Genomic DNA, 19,801 nt, shown 5'->3' on the forward strand with positions numbered 1-19,801 from the left:
TCTCTGATTGGTCGCTCCTAACTACGCAGCATAACGCAAAACTAAAATAAAGATTTTAATATAACGAAACGAAAGTAAAAATTATATAAATTGTTATATAATAATATATACCCACAACAGATTACTCAATCTTAATAAAAATATAAAACTCCAGTTTCAAACTGCTAGCGCCCTCTCGTGGAATTGAGAAAAATCCAACTCGACGCGGGCCATAGACTTACAAAGAAAGTAGCATACTTTAACTACACATACTGGCCCAGTTGTCGACCATCTTGAATCCTTCAAAAGGGTCGAGAATTGGGGAAAAATAAAAGAGAAAGAAATAACACTAAGAGCTAATTAAATGATTCTATAAAATAATCTCTTTGAGAAAATGCAACGTTCAAAGAGGATCGTTACATGCAACAACGTTTGAAATAACATAAAGACGATGTAAGATTGAAGAGAGACACTACTGCCATTTATAAGCACGTAGAGAAAACAGGTCACGAAGTAAACTGGAAAGGAGAGAATATATTGGAATATGAAGGGAGACAACTGGTTAGAAAGTGGAAAGAAGCGAAGAGGATAAAAGAAGTTTACGATAAAGCTATGAACTTGAATAGTGGTCTGAATATTAATGAAGAGTGGGAAGACATATTAAAAAGAGAAGAAAGAAGAAAGGTAGAATATAAGGACAATATAGGGTTAAATTTTTGCGTTTTAACAATATTCAGGTAATAAATTAATTTTCAATACTCAGGTAGAAAATTTCAATATTTAGGTAGTTAATTAGTGTTTATTTTAGTTAATATATGTTAAAAGAAATTGTTAACAATGTATTATGTATGTTAAGAATTTAAACGTTACGACACTGGACATATATATTGAATTTTAAAGAAAAGTGATTCCTGATTGGTAGAGATAACAATTTATGTAATATTATTTAATATTTCAGTTGGATTAGTAGTCTGAAGAAGGAAGTGATATACTTCCGAAATTGTAACATTTCTAATTAATTTATAATAAATATTATAGACAGCCTTGTAAGAAAGTTGTATTTAGTTTGAATTCCTCGTTGTGAAGTTTCCGCCATTCCCCATTCCCGTTCCTCTTGGGTCCGAATATTCGTCTCAGGATCTTGTTCTCAAATACTTTCAGTCTATGTTCTTCCCTCAGAGTAAGAGACCATAAGAACAACAGGCATGATTATCGTTTAATGTATTTTAAGCTTCAAACTTCTCGACAGAATTAGCGACGACAAGAGATTTTGAACTGAATAATAACATGAATTTCCTGGTTTTAGTCGACATTTAATTTCTTCTTGAATATGATTTTAGTTTGTTAATATTGATCCTAGATATTTGAAAGTATCCACTTTATCAAAAGTATTATTTAACATTTCAACGCATCCATAATATGCCGTATTACGGTCCCGACGCACTTCCATGTATTTAGTTTTCTCTGCATTTACTTCTAAACCAATGTCCCTGCAAGCGTTTAATAAGACTTCTGCATTTCTTTCTATTGTTCTCCTATCATCCCCTATTAGATTTACATCATCAGCGTACGACATAACCTGGTGAATACCGTTCAACTCTACGCCCTGGTTGTTATCTTTGAATTTCCTTATAGCATATTCCAGACAAAGTTGAATAATACTGGCTACAACGCATCTCCTTGTTTCAGGCCATTCTCGACGTGAAAGCTCGTGGACAAAAATTTTCTTGCTCGGACTTTACTTTGGGATTCATTTAAACATGCCTTAATTAATCTAATTAGCTTTTACGGTATTCCAAATTCTGTAAGAACGTTGTATAATGTTTCTCTCCTAGCCGAGTCGTAAGCCTTTCTAAAATCAATAAATAGTTGATGTACCGGGGTATTGTATTCCCACTTCTTTTCGAGTACTTTGCGAATGGTAAATATTTGGTCGATAGTTGATCGATTTTGTCTAAATCCGCACTGATAATCCCCAATAATTTCATCTGCTTATGAGGTCAATCTTGCTAATAGAATGTTTGAAAGGATTTTATAGGATGTTGACAGAAGAGAGATGCCTCGATAATTATTACAGGCAGTTTTGTCGCCTTGCTTGTAGATTTGAGCAATGATTGATTCTTTCCACTCATGTGGCAATTTTTTTTTGTTCCAGATAAGGAGAATGAGTTTATGTATCTTGTTCCATAATTTTTCGCCTCCAGCTAAAATTAACTCAGCCGGAATTTCGTATACACCCGGAGATTTGAGTTTCTTTAATTATTTCTTTAAAGCGATTTCTACTTCTATTTGGTTGGATTCTGGAATATACGGTTCTGCGGTGTATATCTCCCTTTCTCCACGCACACTAGTTTTTGACTGCGTGTTAAGCAAATCGTCAAAGAAATCTTTCCATCTATTTAAAATGCTATCTGTATCAGTGAGAACTGTTCCGTCAGCTTTCTTTAACATATAAGCACGAGGTTGATAGCCTTTCTTAAATTCGCTGATCCCCTTATACATGTCCCGAATGTTTTTATTTTTACTATTATCTTGAAGTTTCTTAATTTTAGCTTTCAAAAAATCGTGTTCCTTTGTTTTAAAAGTTTTGGAAGTTTCTCGCCTGATGTCTACGAAGTTTTGTGTAGTTACTTCATTCGGATTTTGTAGCCAGCGTAATTTTCCTGTTTTCTCTTCTCTGTTAGTTCAATGCATTCCTGGTCGAACCATTCTTTGTCCCTACGTATTTCCGCGTGTTTCAATTTTTCTTTTGAGAAAGGGTGCTTTGTAAGCAAAGAAAAGAATTTAATTGCTGGAATATTTATCTCCATAATCTTAAGGTTACATCTGTTAACTAAAGAGTATATGGCATGCGTCAGATTTCTATAACGATTCATGTAATGCTATTGAGATTTTCATCATTGTGTTCAAATAAGAGTGTTGTTGTGTCATACGTAATTGCAGGGCCGGAATTAGCATTTTGGCGCCCCTAGGCCCAATAATTTTTTCCGCCCCGTAGTCTGGTTAAAGTTACTAGTCTGGAGCAGTGATTTGAACATTGGCACGCACACGGTGCATGCGCCCCAAATCACTCCGAGCAGTAGCGCTGAGCCAGCCTAGTGGCAGTGGCAATACGATGCGTACCGCTCAACGACATCCCTACAGCCAGTTCTTCCGTGTTTGAGATCAATGTTGTAACGAAGTTGATGTATAATGTTGAGAAATAGTTTAACTTCACCAACAATTATTTGTTCCAATGAACTTCAAAATCAGAATGCTTTATTAGCCTAAGTTTTTAATCAATTCAAAAAATATGTTAAGTTATGGCTATTTATTTTTGTTTCTAGATATCTTTTTATTTTTTATCTCGGCCGTGCACCCCCTGGGACCTTTCGCCCATAGGCCCGGGCCTACCGGGCCTATTGGGAAATCCGGCCCTGCATAATTGATATTCTTTCTTCATAGTTTTGGGGAAGTCATTATTTATATTATTATAAAACAATTTTAACTTGGATCTTTGTGGATGCCTAATTAGAAACATAACAATTATAAATATGCATGTATTCAGAGTGCAGAATGTGTTCACGGCAATGATTTGTAATACTGATATATACTACTACTTCATCTACATTGCCTAATATATAATATACTCTACAACAGGTTCACCTCAGAAATCAGATTCATCTACCGTAATGTGAGTTTCATCTCCCGTCCCTAGAATAAGCCTCAAATCTGCCCACCTCCCAATGTTGAAGAAAATTAATGGCGTATTTAGGATTTTGTTTCGAGGGGCTATGTCCAACACAGGAAAGGAAGTGGGCAATTGCCCACCTGAGTTTGAGAATTAAATATATTTTAATTTATGCGTAAATTGAAGTTGTAATGGTAAGAATTGCAGACCGATAAATCCTATAACTATGATATGATACAAAAATTTAGGAGTGACTCTAACCCTTTATTTTATTCATACAAGAAAAAGGAAGCATCCTCTTGCCCTACCTAATTTTCCGGGCTAATTATTCCCCCGTTTTGATTTTCTTTAATTCAAACATTTTCTTCTTTTAAAAATAACTAAACAATATAATTTTTCCTTTGTCATAATGACTAAAGTCCCGTCATGTAGATATCCGAGCAAGTTGGTGTGGAACACCAGTTTTGCTTATCAACTCCTCTTAGTTTTGGTGTTACTGATGACGACCGACTTGAATCACAAGTGACAACGGTCGATAAAGTATGATACACGAAACGAAAGAAAGTAAACCAAGAAAAAGAAACGGAAAAGTAGAAAGGACGAAAGAAAGAACAAAAGGACGTAGTTCTTACATGAAATGAAATTTAACAAATACAGTATTATTTCTGAACAAAAAGCATAAGAAAATGGAAAGTGAATGACATTCTTAGAAATGGTAAGAAGGATTATTGTTGTACGTGGAATGCGAAAAACTAACAAATTTATTTCGGGAGAGCTTGAGCCCGATAGCCCCCTAAATACGCCACTGAAGACGATTCTGCTCCCCTGATTCTCCACAGCATTGTTTTTCAACTTCATAAATATTTTGAGCATCGCTTATATATAATGTGGGAACGGTCTTACCCGTCCCTCCAATGTTGAAGACAGATTTGCGCCGATGGCAACAGCTGTGGCTTCTTGTTTTATTTGATGGTATTCTTTGATTTTCTTCAATTCCTCTCGGCTGGGCTCTCTCAAAGTTAATTTAGTTTGGAGACGTGATGCGATATTCAGTTGTGAAAATATTTTTGATAGCATCACAGTCAGAAATACAAAATGGAAGGAATCCATGACATTCGCCAATCGCTTTGCATCTGATATTTCAATTGAGTGAAAGTTTTCGGAGAGTTTTCATTACATCACCATACCTCAACCTGATAGCTACAATGGGCTCATAGCGTGAGACCCATCTAATTGGATTGAGTTCTTTTTTCAAAGTGATATCTGATTCTTCTGTCAATGATGACAGAATATTCCACCTATTTATATTTTGACCCAAAAATATATACAAATCCTGGAGCGCTGTGAAGTAACTGGCAACTTCTTTTACACCTTTGAAGGCATAATTATTGACAAGATTTAGGTTATATATTGTAATGAAACCATGAACTAAGAATTTAAAAAATCATTTTTTCATAAAAATTATAATGGCAATTTGGTAGGCGAAAATGGAACGAAGTTTTTTGTAATATTTTAACTTTTGGATACGTGCATAACATTATTTTTAAGAATCACAAGGACAGTACTTGTAATCAAGAAATCGTTGGAAGCAGAAGCAAAATAGTCAAGAATCACCTGTAGTCAAATAACATTGCTTGTCAGTAGTAATTAACAATTCGGATAAAATCACGAAAAAAGATGAAAGCAAACCTCAGGGTAAATTAAAGTTCAAAAATACTTATCTGTACATCATTAGATAACAACAATATTTTTCAGAAAATATAATTAGGACTTTGTAAATTTTTAGATTAGATTCTATTTTTAGATTAGATTTTTAGATCCTAAGATTTTGTAAATTTTTATGTTGGCTTTTGGCAAAGTAAAAAGGAAAAATAATTAAAGTAAACGAGGACAATAGTCCATATAAAATGACCAAGTTTGCAAGTAAAAAAATCATTCTGCATTCTGGGTCCTGCATCCAGCATCGCAATGGAATGGTCTATACGAAATTACAAATACCGCAAGAAAGACCATTGTCCGGTCAAGACCAAGCGAAATATGGAATAAGGTAAAGTATGACTACAGAGAACTTTAACTGTCTATTTTGCATGTTACATGATATTAGGAGGTCTCTGAAAGTGACAGGCAGATTTGAATGTTTAAATATTTAGCTTATTTCTGTTACAATTGGCCTAGCATTGAGTGATTTTAAAAATTATCTGTTATACATTTAAGCTAACCTACTGTCTGGTTTTGAATTCAATACTCTTGGTTGTTCCCAATCAAATAATTATATTGTTAGAAAAAAAAAGACTATACACTATACTACCATTGTAAGCTAATTGAGTCATCAATAAAATATTGTCATTTGTGACAATAAGAGATTGCAACCATTCGTTTGTTTTCACTCTTTAATTGAGGTACAAATTCGCTATTCCTTTTGTAATTTATATAACACAATTTACGATATGATACAATTTATTTTGATTTTTATTTTTTTAATATTTTAATTTTTTGACTTACGGTACAATATATAGCTCGTTCCTCAATTTCTTGAAGTCTCTTCTGAACACCTGAGTAAACACCACTCATCACATTAGCGCCATCATATCCCTGCCTTCTGTATTTTTTCACAGACAATCCCAATTTCTCCACATGACTTGACATTAGAGTTGCAAGTCCAGATGCAGTTGGATTTCTTACAAGTAAAAATCCTAAAAACAGTTCAATCTCGACCCGTCTAGAAACTTCGTTTTTTAAGCTATCGTTTACTTCAGTAAAATTTGCATAGCGAATAATGAAACTTATTTGATCTTTTCATTTTGAAACTCATTTGATTAATGAGAAAAATGGCATTCATTTAATTTCCCTCTGCAAATTAGTTTCTAAGTTTGAAGACAGGCAATGGCTGATTTGATATTGAATAGGCCTATCATGGTTGAGATACTAACTCTAGTAATGGGTAAATTCCCGGGAAGATATTTTTTCGGGAATATTCCCTAGGAAAATTCCCGGGAAGATTCCCAAAATGGGAATTTATCCGGGAATTTATGTACAATCAGAAAGAAAATTGCATTCTATTATTATATTATGATTTCAAAGTTGAATTAATTTTATATCACAGCATATTATTACTGTGGTCCACAGAGGATTCTTTAAAATCTATATATTCTGAACGGTACTATATTACTTTATTAACATTTTATTATATTTAGAGAGTACGCATAAGTGTATATTTATTTACAATATGTTCTATCAATTAAATATGTGCGAAAAAATTAACAGTTTAAATTTATATGTAAGTGTATTTGCTCAACTTGACTCTATTACTGATATTATAAACACATTAAATTTATAAATGTTATAAACCAATTAGATTGGATAAATGCTAGAAGATACATGTCTCACCAAGTTATCAACATTTGTGCATACATATTTATGTTTACAAAATTTGCAAGATATTTACTTATCTTTATATTTTAGCACGCAACATTGCCATACACGACCTTTCATTCTACCTATTTCTTGAAATTCCATACGTTAATTCACATGTAAAGGAAGTCCGAATACCTCTTCAGAAATTCGAGTCAGAGAGAGGAGACAGACCGACGTCTATTACTAATAGTGGTTCAGGGTTTATTAATAGTACTTCATCTCTATTTCTACATAATTCTAAATTACTTTACAAAATGGTTCCTTTTCATCATTTGTAAATTAGTATTTTGCTAATTTTGGCTGTTCTTTAGCATTGGGGGCCAGCTTTTGCACCTACTTTTTTGCGATATTCTATTCCGATGCGGTTGTTTTATGGGTTCATACGTTAAATTAAGTTACCAACATTAAATTCAGACAGCGTTGCGAAGCGACCGTTAGCGAATGAAGACGGGTTAAAGCCCCGCATGGCACGTTGTTTTCTATCTTCGTTACTAACAATTGATTTTCTTTTCTCACATAAATCACTTCCACTTACCTTTCCGTTTTCTATAAATCCTCTACTGCCTTAAAAAAAAAAAAAAAATATGTTCGATACTTTCTTGACTACTTGAACATCACTATCAACTCATTTCTTCCGTAAATCATCCTACTTTTTGCTAGTTTTGGCCTTCAATACTAAACAATTACCCTACTTTTTAGTGCAAATGGAAATGGAACTTAAAAAATCATATTATTAGTTATATAAAGCACCGTCAAATAATTTAAAATTTTTAACCTCCAAATTATTTAAAACCTAGAAGTAAATCATCATATATTAAAATAAAGTAATTAGTCATATGATTCTTATAATTTGGAGGATAAAGTAAAGAAATGAAAATAAATTCCTTCCCGGGAATTTATAGGCCAGGGAAAGAACCCGGGAATATTCCCATTTTTAAATTCCTTCCCACCGGGAATATTCCCACTGCCCATCACTAACTAACTCTGGCCTTTGCGTAGACTGATTGATTACCCATGCCATTGTAAGATCACATGTGCACGAGACAAAATAATTCCATCGTAGCTTCCATTATGCTCTTTAGTTTCTAAATGCTAATGTGTTTTTGCTAAGTGAGTGTAACATATATATATATATATATATATATATATATATATATATATATATAACTCTCGAGAACCTAAACCCAAAAGTTTGCTTCCAATTTCCTTTCACTCTCCAGTAATCATCATTGGTTTCATCCAGAGTGTTATTAAAACACTAGAAGGACCAGATGGGTCAAAATGACCCATCACCAAATTTTAATATTCCACTGTAAACGTACTTGAAATACTAAGTAAATAATATTTTATGAATTTGTTAATGCTATTGGCCTTAACAAATTCATAAAATATTATTCACTTAGTATTTCAAGTACGTTTACAGTGGAATTTTAAAATATGGTGATGGGTCATTTTGACCCATCCGGTCCTTCTAGTGTTAAACGAATTGCGCCTGCCCATTTCAGTAGTGTTGCAAGGGGCACAATTTGCAGATAAGCTTATTTTTAAACCTCTCGAAATTAAGAAACGGCTTGTGTGTCGTTGTCAGTTCTGGTACCGGTAGCTCAGTAATTGGTTCAAGTAATTAAATTACTGTGAAAATATTCTTTCTCAAGTGTTTTAAAAATTAGTATTTACAGGCAAGGTACAGGGGGGACCTTTAAAGGTCCTTAGGGTTCGGGTCCCCCGTACCGCGAGGTCTTACGGTTTGTAGATCCAGCACTGATTATAGGGCTACTTATAATTTAGAACAAGAAAAAGATATGATGTTTAATGTTGAGTTTAAAAATTAATTTATGTCTTCTTATAGGGAATATGATCAGGGTGAATTTCGTTATAAAAAGCTGCAATGAGATCATGTTTAATTTAAATGAGAGCTAGATCTTGTTAAATTATACATAAATCACAATTTTTTTCACCTTTATGATCTGCAAATTTGCATTACCTGATTCTTAAGCAGCACTAATAAAACTTTTAGTATTATTATTAGAAATAAATTGAATTATTACATTATTTATTACTTAAAATAATTTTGGGACACTATATACCCCCTATACTTAATACGCAATATTTTTTGTCATTTCAAATATGCTCAGTAGATGGTAGCACATCCTAAAGCTCATTTTGAAAGTTTGTAAAAGAGACAAAAGTAATTCCACTCACTGTCGAAACAAACAGTGCATAAAAACTAAAACTTGATGCAGATCTTCTTTAATGATGTTACATAATTCAACAGCAGTGCATGTAATACTTTACCTTCTCTAAACAACCGTATATACACTTTATAAAAGATTTTATTTTCACATGCTCATCTTGGATGCGTAATACTAGAGTTACAGTGAATAACACAAAAGTTTCGGCCTCGTGGCCGGGGTATATGCTATTTTTTTTGAAAGCGCAATTTGTTTGTGCTTTGCTTCGTGGTTTAAAATTACTGACAGAAATGTGTGTTCATTTTAATATACAAAAGTAAATCGTTCAGCTTGTGATCAGTCTTGTTTGCGACTGTCATTTATCCATGTAGTGGCCAACTTTGATAATTTTTAAAGAGAATTGTGTCACACAAAAACAACATTTTTTTCTTTTTCTTTCTTTTTTCGAGTAAACGTCTGAACCTCTGGAAAGGATAAATTACAGAACCATTATGGGAGTTTGTTTTCCTTATACTGTATTCTGGATTCAGAGGCGCCTTTAGAATTTTAATTTTGGGTAGGCCCGCTCCCTCTCTTATGGATACATATTCACATTTGATTGATTAATGAGAGTAGGAAATTACTTTTACAGTAGTGGTTGATGCAATTTGTTAAATAATTATCTACCATTAATATAAATAGTGAAAGATATATTTATTCTTTATTGTATCTTTTAGCGTATATATTTTTCAAAATTTTTGGGTAGGTCTGTACCAACCCGGCCTACGCGCTAAATCCGCCACTGCCTGGATTGTTATAACAAATACAGAGAAAACTGAACAAAACCATAACTTTTCTCTACATCTGCAATTACTCGTTACAATAACTAGTATTATTATTAGACTTCCAAACTATGCTATGTATGTGTCGGAAGTCTGCCTGTCCCTCCATCTGTCGACATGTATCAGAGCAAAAACGGTAAGACATATCAAGATGTGGTTAATTGCAATCGATTCAGGGTCTCGAGAATATGTTCCATCTCCTCCGTTAACCCTCTATTCAAACCGGAAGATGTTCAAATTAGACATTTCCGGTTTCGAAATTTATCGCCATAGAACGAAAACGGTAACAGATACTGAGAAGCGTTTGTTTTTCTTTCTTTCTTTCTTTTTTTCTTTTTCTTTCTTTCTTTCTTTTTTTTTTTGCAAACTATTCAGCGTGTAAAGACAACAAACATATCATGACTGTCCACAATACTTTACTAAAACCGGAAGTGATCACATTTAGTATTACATCTGGATTCAATAATGATTTCCGTGGATAGGAAAAGGTAAGATTGATCAAGAAGCGGCTTTTTGCAACCGATCACCATCACAAGAATATATATATATATATATATATATATATATATATATATATATATATATATATATATATATATATATATATATATATATATATATATATATATATATATATATATATATATATTCATACAGCAAAAACTATAAGGAATATTGAGAAGTGGTTCTTTGCAATCGATTCAGCGTCCCAAGAATACAGTTATCTCCCCTAACCTTCTATTCAAACCGAAAGTAGTTCAAATCAGCCATTTCCAGTTTTAGCATTAATTTCAACAGAACGTAAAGATTAATAGATAGCGAGAAGCGGTTTTTTTTTTTTTTTTTTTTTTTTTTTTTTTTTTTTTTTTTTACAAATGACTGAGCGTCGTAAGACAATAAAACATGACCATTCACAACGCACTCCCAAAATCGATACTAATTCAAATTTACTATTACATTTGGCTTCAATATTGATTTCTGTAGAGCAAAAGCGGTAGGAGATATCGAGATAAATTTTTTCCAATGGATTCACCTTCCCAGAAATAGGTTTGTTGTCTTTCACTAACCTGTTATCATACCCGAAATGGTTCAAATGAATTATTTCCGGTTTGAACGTTTATCGCCATAGAACAAAAATGCTAATAGATAGCAACAGTTTTCTGCAATCGATTCGACCTCTCAAGAGAACATATAATCAAAACCCACAATACTAAACGAAAATCGTATGAAATAATATGAATTTCACTACTATGTCTGGTTTCAATACTGATTTCCATAGAACAAAACTGTAAGAGATATCGAAATACATTTTTTTCGTGATCGATTCAGCCTGCCAAGAATAGGTGTCGTCTTTCCCTTAACCCTTAATTTAACATTTATCTTTTCCTTAACTACTGGTTTCAACATTTATCTATGCTTTAAATTAACCATTTCCGGTTTCAACATTTACTGCCATAGTACAGAAACGGTAATAGATAGAGCAAATAATGTTTTTTACAATCAATAGAATGCATCAAAAGTAAATATATAAACTTCGAAGTGAATACTACACATTATCAACGATATAGAATCACCATGAGCAAATGAGCAAATGAGCAAATGTTCTGATTTCAAGGTTCATTGCTGTTTCAATGTCTTCATGTGATCAAAAGTGAGTTTCACGCAATGGCTCTGTCAATTTTAGCATGAGATCAAAATCGCAATGTGATAAGTCTGGCGAATAAGATGGATACTAGAATATTTTCCATCATCATTGCGCGAATTAGGATTCCGGAAAATTTTACCCATTCCTAAGTAGAAGCCGCTGCTTGCAGCGTTAGAAATCGATTTTTTATTTTATATTTTCTGCAGTATAAATATATTTAAAAGAACCCGTGTTGTGCACTTTTCTTAAGTTTGTACTTTCACACTCACCTTATATACTTATAAATTTGAAAGAAAAAACAAACTGAAAAGAGAACTCTGCATAAAAATACCTTTTAAAGAATGTTTTTTATGAGAGCTATACCTATCAAAAACGTCAAATCCAAGATGGCGGAGGTTTCTAAATATTGCGGGTTTTGTGTTAATTAGAACACTTTCCTGGACATTTTCACCAATTTGTAGCGTATTTCTCGAAAAGTCCGCGTCAAAGTCTAGTTTATGAGCCCTTAGATGCAGCAGCCATACTAGAAATGACCTCTATATTGAATGACGCAAACTTGGAGCAGCGGCGACTTTTGGGGAATGCTTGTTAGGGTCTTGCCCACCAACTTACGAAAATTCACTAATTTTCTGTAGGTTTCACTAATCTTTTATCCCAACAGACTGATCTTTAACTCCTACAGCATCACAATAAATTTAATAAGAGATTACGGCTTGCTGCACATAAAACTGAATATCTCCGTTAGGTTTAGAGATACAGCAAAGTAACTGGGCTCGTTGGGAAACTCTTGAAACAAGAAATAACGATGTATTCAAGATATTTCCTCGTATATGCACCCTTTTCCAAGCTATTTACAGTTAAATCTGAAAAAAAAAAAAAAAAAGAAACATGTCAAGAATGCACATTATTTTCATTTTGAGATACTCTATTTAAAAGCAGCGCAATTTCCAATGTGTTATCTGCAAAATGAAGCAAAAACGAAGTTCCTATCTTGAAATACGGAACAGATATAACGTTTAAAGTTTAAGGGATAATAATAATTTTTTTTTGGGGGGGGGGATGAGTGAGTTAATTAGGATAATATTCTGAACATCTCCACCAATTTTCAGCTTGTTTATCAAAATGTCTGAGATGGGTCATTTTTCTGTCTAATTTTCCTGGACTAAACACCTTGCTATCGCTTCACTTGTTACAATTAGAACTTGATTATAACTATATATGACATTTATTGAGTCCGCTAAAATCGAGGGCCTTGGAAAGTCTGAAGCCAAAATAATGATCGACGAAGCGTATGGAAAGGACTGCATTGGTACAAGTACGACGAGAGAAAGGTTTGCCAACTTCAAGAAGGAATATTTTGACCTCAAGGACAAACTAAGAAGTAAAAGACCTGAAGAATTCGAAAACTATGATCTGGATAATCTACTCTAAGAAGACCCGTGAGAAACAACCAAGAAACTGGATAAAAAGTTTGAAGTTGACCGAAAGACATGCCTGCATGCGCTTGGCAAGATAAAGAAAGCGAATAAATTGATCCCATAGGGTTTACAGAACGCAGCATAGAGACTCGTCTGAATACTTATGTGCCACTTCATGCTCGTCTCGTCGACAGCGTCACAAACTGTCGTATCTCAGTTTTCTAAACTTTATAGGAGAGCGATTTTTAGGTTTTCACACAACTTTGAACAGCCATAACTCAAAATCTATTTTACTGACAGGAGAGAAAATTTACCAAGTTATAACTTAAATCATAAGAAATCAGTGTAGAAAGTTTTATGGAATTTGCCTGTAAAAGTTTGTGAAAAATTTGGCGGGAAAAAAATACGACAGTTTGTGATGATGGTAATCCTCTCTTGTATGAAAGATACGACGCATATTTTTAATACTGGAAACTACATTAATAGATGAACAATCGGAATATATTGCACTTTTATTGAGAAACTTCGTGTTTATTACACAAAATAATTTAACAAACTCTTCCTGAGATTCTTGAGGGTAAAACGAAATTCCTGAGAACACACAAGAAACATAATATTAAGAGCATACTAACCATAACATAAAATAATGCTATCAAGTTGTCATTGTCAGAATATAAAATCTTGCAAAGTAATTTGCATGCTTTGATATTGCACTTGAGAAGGATGGCTAATGTGGTAAGTTCCTGTAAAATTGAACATGTTCAGGGTTTCGAATGATTGGAGTTGGGCCCAGACACAATGATAACGAGTACTCGTAGGCGTGGGAGACCAGGGTTCGATTCCCGGCGGGAGCTCATGTGGTTCGGATTCCACGTTAATCAGTAGGTTTACGTCTCATATAGCCTCACTACTGAAAGGGACGTTAAAAATCAATCCATTAATCAATCAATCAAAACGAGTCCTCATACTTCTCTGGAGCGATAATTTTTGGCAAGTCTGCAAAGTAGGAACTTCTATCTTGTGCATTCAATCTGCGTTCTTTTCAGGGAAATAGCTATGTAACACAATGAACGGTATATGAGTTCTTTTTCCTTGCCAGTTTAACAATCGGTTCAAGTTGCGAGGGTACAAAATTACTGCCACAGTGCTTAATAGATGTGCTTATAGCACTGTGGTCTGAATCTACCTCATTTTGTCCATGCCTAGATTCAAAGAATCGGACAGAAATTTCTCTGATGTTCTTAAATGTTTCCATCGCATACCCCATCATAGCAACCAACCTGAACTCCTACTAGGTCCATCCTGTATTTCTCTAACTCATTCGTTACGGATTTTAACGCGCCTGCCCTATAAAGAATTCTAATATTCCATGTTGCAAATCTCATGTCCATTTTCTTTTGCTGAGGTCGTGGCAAGTTATCAGTCTTGGCAGGCACGTAGCCAGGATTTCGTAAAAGGGGGGGTCCGTGACGAAATATTGCGGTTATCACACCAGGACCTTGATCATTTTAAACTATTTTACTGCAAATATATATTGGTTCGTTTAGCCAGGATTTCGTAATGGGAGGGGGAGCATGATATGAAATACTCTATTTACACGTCAGGGGCTCCATCAATCTTATTTTACTGGCAACATGCCCATATTTGTTACGGCAATAAAATGAGGATATGTTAATAAGTATTTTAACAACGAACTATGAAGAATCTCCAGTAAAAGAATATAACAAAAGTATTGAAAAAGATAAAATCTTCCGAGTTTCTTAAGTTCTTCTGAGTCTATCTGATCGAACCGGTTTATCGATAGTCATTTGCAGTCCATAGGATTAGTATGGAGTTAGATAGAATTCGGAATGCTCCGTTACAATAATATCCATTTTCAGCTTGACTTCCCCCAGTTTCCTTCACACAAAGCTCCTCATAAGAAAGAGTAACCGAACGCTTGCTGTAGCCTTATATTTTTAACCCTGATTCTTCTTTTTCTCGTTTCTTTTCGTTTCATCGTTTCTTAATTTTTTAGATTTCTGGTTCCGAAAGGGGGGGGGGGGGCTACGTGCCTGGTCTTGGTCCGAGGCTTCTGTGGTTGTTTCTGAAAAAAGTGTCTTTTTTTATATTACAGGATAACTTTGTTAGCCTCACCCAAACCCCCAAGCTGGAGGGCCACTTCTTGTCTGCCCGCGACTTCTTATTCAGTATCTTCGCAGCTGAACTCTATATCTAAAGGCCTTCTCCTCGATCCGCAATCTGGGGCCGCGGTGGCTTAGTGGTAGAGCGTTCACCTCTGGTTCATGAGGTCGCGGGTTCCAACCCTGTTCCCGCTAAGTGAACTTTGTGGTGGACAAACAGCGTATGTGGGGATTTCCTCGAGGTTCTCCCGTTTCCTCCCACTTTCTTCATTCCATCATTTCATTCATTTCTCATAATCACCGTCTCCTTTAGCCTAACCGGCATAACCGTGGGACGTAAAACTCAAAAATGTCATGTCATGTCGATCCGCAACCTGAGGACGCTCCATGCCGTGTAAATATATATGTATACAGCCCCGCATTGATCAAGCATAACATTCTAGCTGATAAGTTTATTTGCTTCGGCTGTTCCGAGCTTAAGATATAAGTAAAAATACATTAGGAACAATGGATAAAGAAACTAAGTCTACCTGATGGATAACAATAGAAATGATATAAAAAGCAATGAGTTTATCAGTACGAGACTGTATACCTACTTCTGGGCCACTTTGTATATATAAACAAATTGATTTGAATATAGGCGTATCTGTCCAGTTGCAAAAGATTTGTTGCTCACAAACTGTCGTAACTCAAGATACGACTGTTTGTGAAAATGGTTTATATGCTTCATCTTAAGATACGACACAGTGACGTCATCACCACCGTCAAAACAACGCACATTACAGATGTGTCGTTTTGGGAAATTGTAGAAGTCAGTGTATGCAACTACATAGTAAAATATCTCAATTTTCGATTTTTTTGAGATACGACACTTTGTGACGCTGACGACGTTATGTGGAAAATCGTAACGAGAGATGAAAACTGGGAGTACTACGATAACCCTAAAAGTCGAAAATCACGGATAAATCCTGATCAACCACCAATTTCCATTGTTAAAATGAATGAATGTTAATGCAAGGTTTTACATTTGCTTCCAACACTACATTTAAACAAAATTCACACGACAATCACGATCGGTAAGTGATGAAAATCGTGCAACCTACAAGATTTATGGATAAAAGGAACCAGAACACCGCATAAGGCATCAATGTCCACCAATTAATCATCACGTCTAATCTCTACGACGCCTGGTCTCTGTAAACACCTTACCACTCCCTAGGATGCCCAATTTCTGGGTTTTATCCCCCTCTCTCGGATACCTGGTCCCTGAGCTACGTACAAGCACCTTGGCTGCAAGAGCCTTGCCCTAAAACGCTTGGTCATTTGTTTCCTACATACTCACCAACAGAACATCTGAACCTCTAAAGATAATTTTATATTTTATATCAAATATTTATTACTGCCGTATATAAGAAAACTTTTATAATAAAAGGTGATTGGAAAACATCCAAAATTCCCATGTACCATCTTTTAGCTTTACCCTAAAAGAGAATATTGCATGGTAGAAGCGTCAGCGTCTATCCGACGGACACATTTAGACCTACGGGCCGTGATTTTTAACAACAATACCGGATTTACAATTTTTCACATGCGCGTGTCATTGTCAATATCTGAGGACTGTGTTAGTGTACTATAAAAAGACAGCGTTATGAACACATTATCACAGTATATGTGTTGTCAAGACATATCGCTGCGTTAGCATAGTATTTCTTTAGAACGGTACAAATTGGTTCGCTTTAGCTTGCAGGTATTTATGCCGATAACTCGTTCAGGCAAGAATACATATTGCAACATTCCGAGATAAAAGTCATACTGGAAAATGAGATGGCAAAGCCGGAAGCATTCTATTGGACTCTGATTTGTGCTGCCATCTATCTAGAAATTACGTGCGCTGTTCTCCCGCTCACAGCCGCGTAATATCGACGGGTGGTGTTGAAAAATTAGTGAAAAGTAGATATTTAAGTGAAATAAGTTTGAAGAGCGGGTAAATTGTGTACAAATGTACACATAGTGTTGAGTGGGTTGCATTTTTGCGGATCCCAAGAGTTTCAGATATCCTCTGATCTTATTGGCCGATACAGATAAGACATCAAGAGTCATGCCCTACATATAGCGGAAAGTAAAAGCCAACTGCTGACGGCCCTCGTAGCCGAACCTGCTGGCGCAATATGCTAGTAATGAAAATAGTTTTTGGAATGGGTTTAAACCCTGCCCAAGGAAAGATTTTTTATTACTTTTAAATTTTCATAACACTTTTTTCATTAAAATAAGATTGAAAATAATACTCAAAAAAGTGATTTACCGATTATTTTTTAAAAATTTCATAACACTTTTTAAATTAAAATAAGCTTGCAGTTTTACTATGCGGATCGATAGTAAAAGTAGTTATAGTAGTACTAGTAGTAGTAAAAGTAGTAGTACTGGTAATAGTAGAAGTAGTAGTAGTAGTAGTAGGAACGGATTAGAAGACCCACAGGGATTGGTTAGGTTTGTTCTCTTGCCCAAATTTATCTGTACATTTTACATGACCAACTTCAAACGCCTGGCTAGGGTAGCGCGCGAAAAATAATATAAGGTAGCGCGCGAATACTGAAACTCTTGGGATCGGCGTAAATGCCAGTGGGTTTATTTTTTTTAAATTTAAACCTAAAATATTCTATTTTTTCATTTTATTTTGACAAATAGTCATTTTAACTGAGCTTACTGAGTGCTGGTGTGCAATTGCACACAAGGAACGACACGTTATTTGGCCCTTCTGGCATGTGTAAACTTGTTTTAGGAAGATCTATTGAAATTGAGACCTTAAAATCGTGGAAATTTGTACTGTTGTCCCATTATTACTTTTCACTACTGAATTGGTAAATAATTCAACACAAGCTTAAAATTAAAGTCACCTTTCGTAAACTATTTAGAAGATTTGTTTTGTTGGAATATATATAGTCGTTCTTTACATATGCTGAAAACTTATTATAATAAAATGCATGTTTTCGAAGGGTTCGTATTTCTTATTCCACGTATGTTAGATGTTCACCTCAACCAGCGATTTACGTAAACTAATATTAGTCTTCTGCAGAAGGATTAACGTGTATGCTTCCCTACCGGGAGCAAGTTATGTTACAAATTACCTGTGGATATTGCCTAACTACTTGGTGTTCTAATGGTAACTACAGCTTAGGAAATATATGAATCGAACCGTGGAATGATAAAAACTAATTCGTTTTGAATAGTAATTATTTGGATAATATTAACCTTTGAATGCGTAACAGTTATGTGCAATTTATGGGACAGGTGTATTTTGGGTGATCCATGTAAGTGAAAATTAGACGATAGTTTGGCAATTGAAAATAGAAATGTAGAAAATAGTGAGAAATTGAACCACTTGGTAGATTTAGGCAGTAATATGACAGTGAACTGTTCTGTCTTTAATAGTTTAAGGAGCAGTAACCGAAACGTTAGTCCGCCTTTAATAAATTTAGGCGACGTGAGTAGCATTGTCGGCTGCTAAGGCGTACAAAATCCGGAAGTTGAGGATTTGTTCGACTTCACATGGAGTACGATTACCACAAGTTCGCCTGTCAATGACATTAAATAGTCCACCAGTTAAATGTAACCTTGGAAAGCAGTTTTCGAAAAAAAAAAAAAAAAACTTTTCAAGTCACTAGAATTGCAGGTATGGGAATTAGCTGAAGTTACAGGAACTAATGATATGATCGTATGTGATTTTTTATTAAAAATAAATATGATGATTGAACGTAAATTAGCACCTACAGAGATGCAATCTAGTACTCGAAATTTTAGTCATCGAGAAATGTGGAGCAGGAGGTGAATCGAGACCAGATGAGTACGAGTTCTGAGAGTAGTGGAGTATGTCCGACGCCAGATTATGAAGATGTACCACTCGGGGTTTGCACTTTTAATCCTAACCAAAAGGAATTTTGCTAGGCACCCGGAGAAATGCAGGATACAGTAAAAGGTAAAGTAGATATTGAGACTGATATTTCTTCACCTTATTTAATTCCACACTTAGTATGTTAAAAAACTCACTGTTGATTTTTAGTATGTGATTACCGAAGAGTTAGGAACAGTTAAGAATTATGAGTATGAAATACAATTAACTGATAATGGTCCTAGTATTCTCCAGGCCTACCCTGTCCCTAAGCATAAGCTTTCAAAAATTGGATGAATTTATTGAGGATCTTATAACAAAAGAAGTGGTGGAAGAAATTTCTGGTTACCCTCTTATATCACCCTGTTTTATGGTTAGAAATAACGACAAAGTTCAACAACAAGTAGTAAATTACTCGGAATTTAATAAAAAGATTTCAATAACTGGATTTCTGCCCCACATGTAGAATTCTATATGGCTAATATTGGAAGGCATAAGATTTATTCTGTTTTCAATTTAAAATTTAGTTGTCTCCATATCAACTTAAAACCTGAATCAAGAAAATACACTGCGTTTGCTACGCCTACTAGAGTGCTCCAGTTTGTCAAGATGCCGATTGGGTTCGTTTATAACCCGTTTACTATTTCTACCCT

General features: G+C 34.7%; 1 long non-coding RNA gene across 1 annotated transcript in view; it reads left to right on the forward strand.

Moving 5' to 3' along the window:
• The first annotated feature begins 5,594 nt into the window (after nt 1-5,594).
• The window catches only part of LOC145686135 (uncharacterized), an 80,236-nt gene continuing 66,029 nt past the window's right edge, over nt 5,595-19,801 (forward strand). Inside the window, exon 1 of the long non-coding RNA XR_014131518.1 lies at nt 5,595-5,696. This is a non-coding gene — a long non-coding RNA (uncharacterized LOC145686135). The remainder of the gene's footprint in view (nt 5,697-19,801) is intronic.

The sequence above is a fragment of the Thermobia domestica genome, chromosome 5, assembly GCF_964235325.1.
Source record: "Thermobia domestica chromosome 5, izTheDome1.hap1.1, whole genome shotgun sequence".
Taxonomy (NCBI): domain Eukaryota; kingdom Metazoa; phylum Arthropoda; class Insecta; order Zygentoma; family Lepismatidae; genus Thermobia; species Thermobia domestica.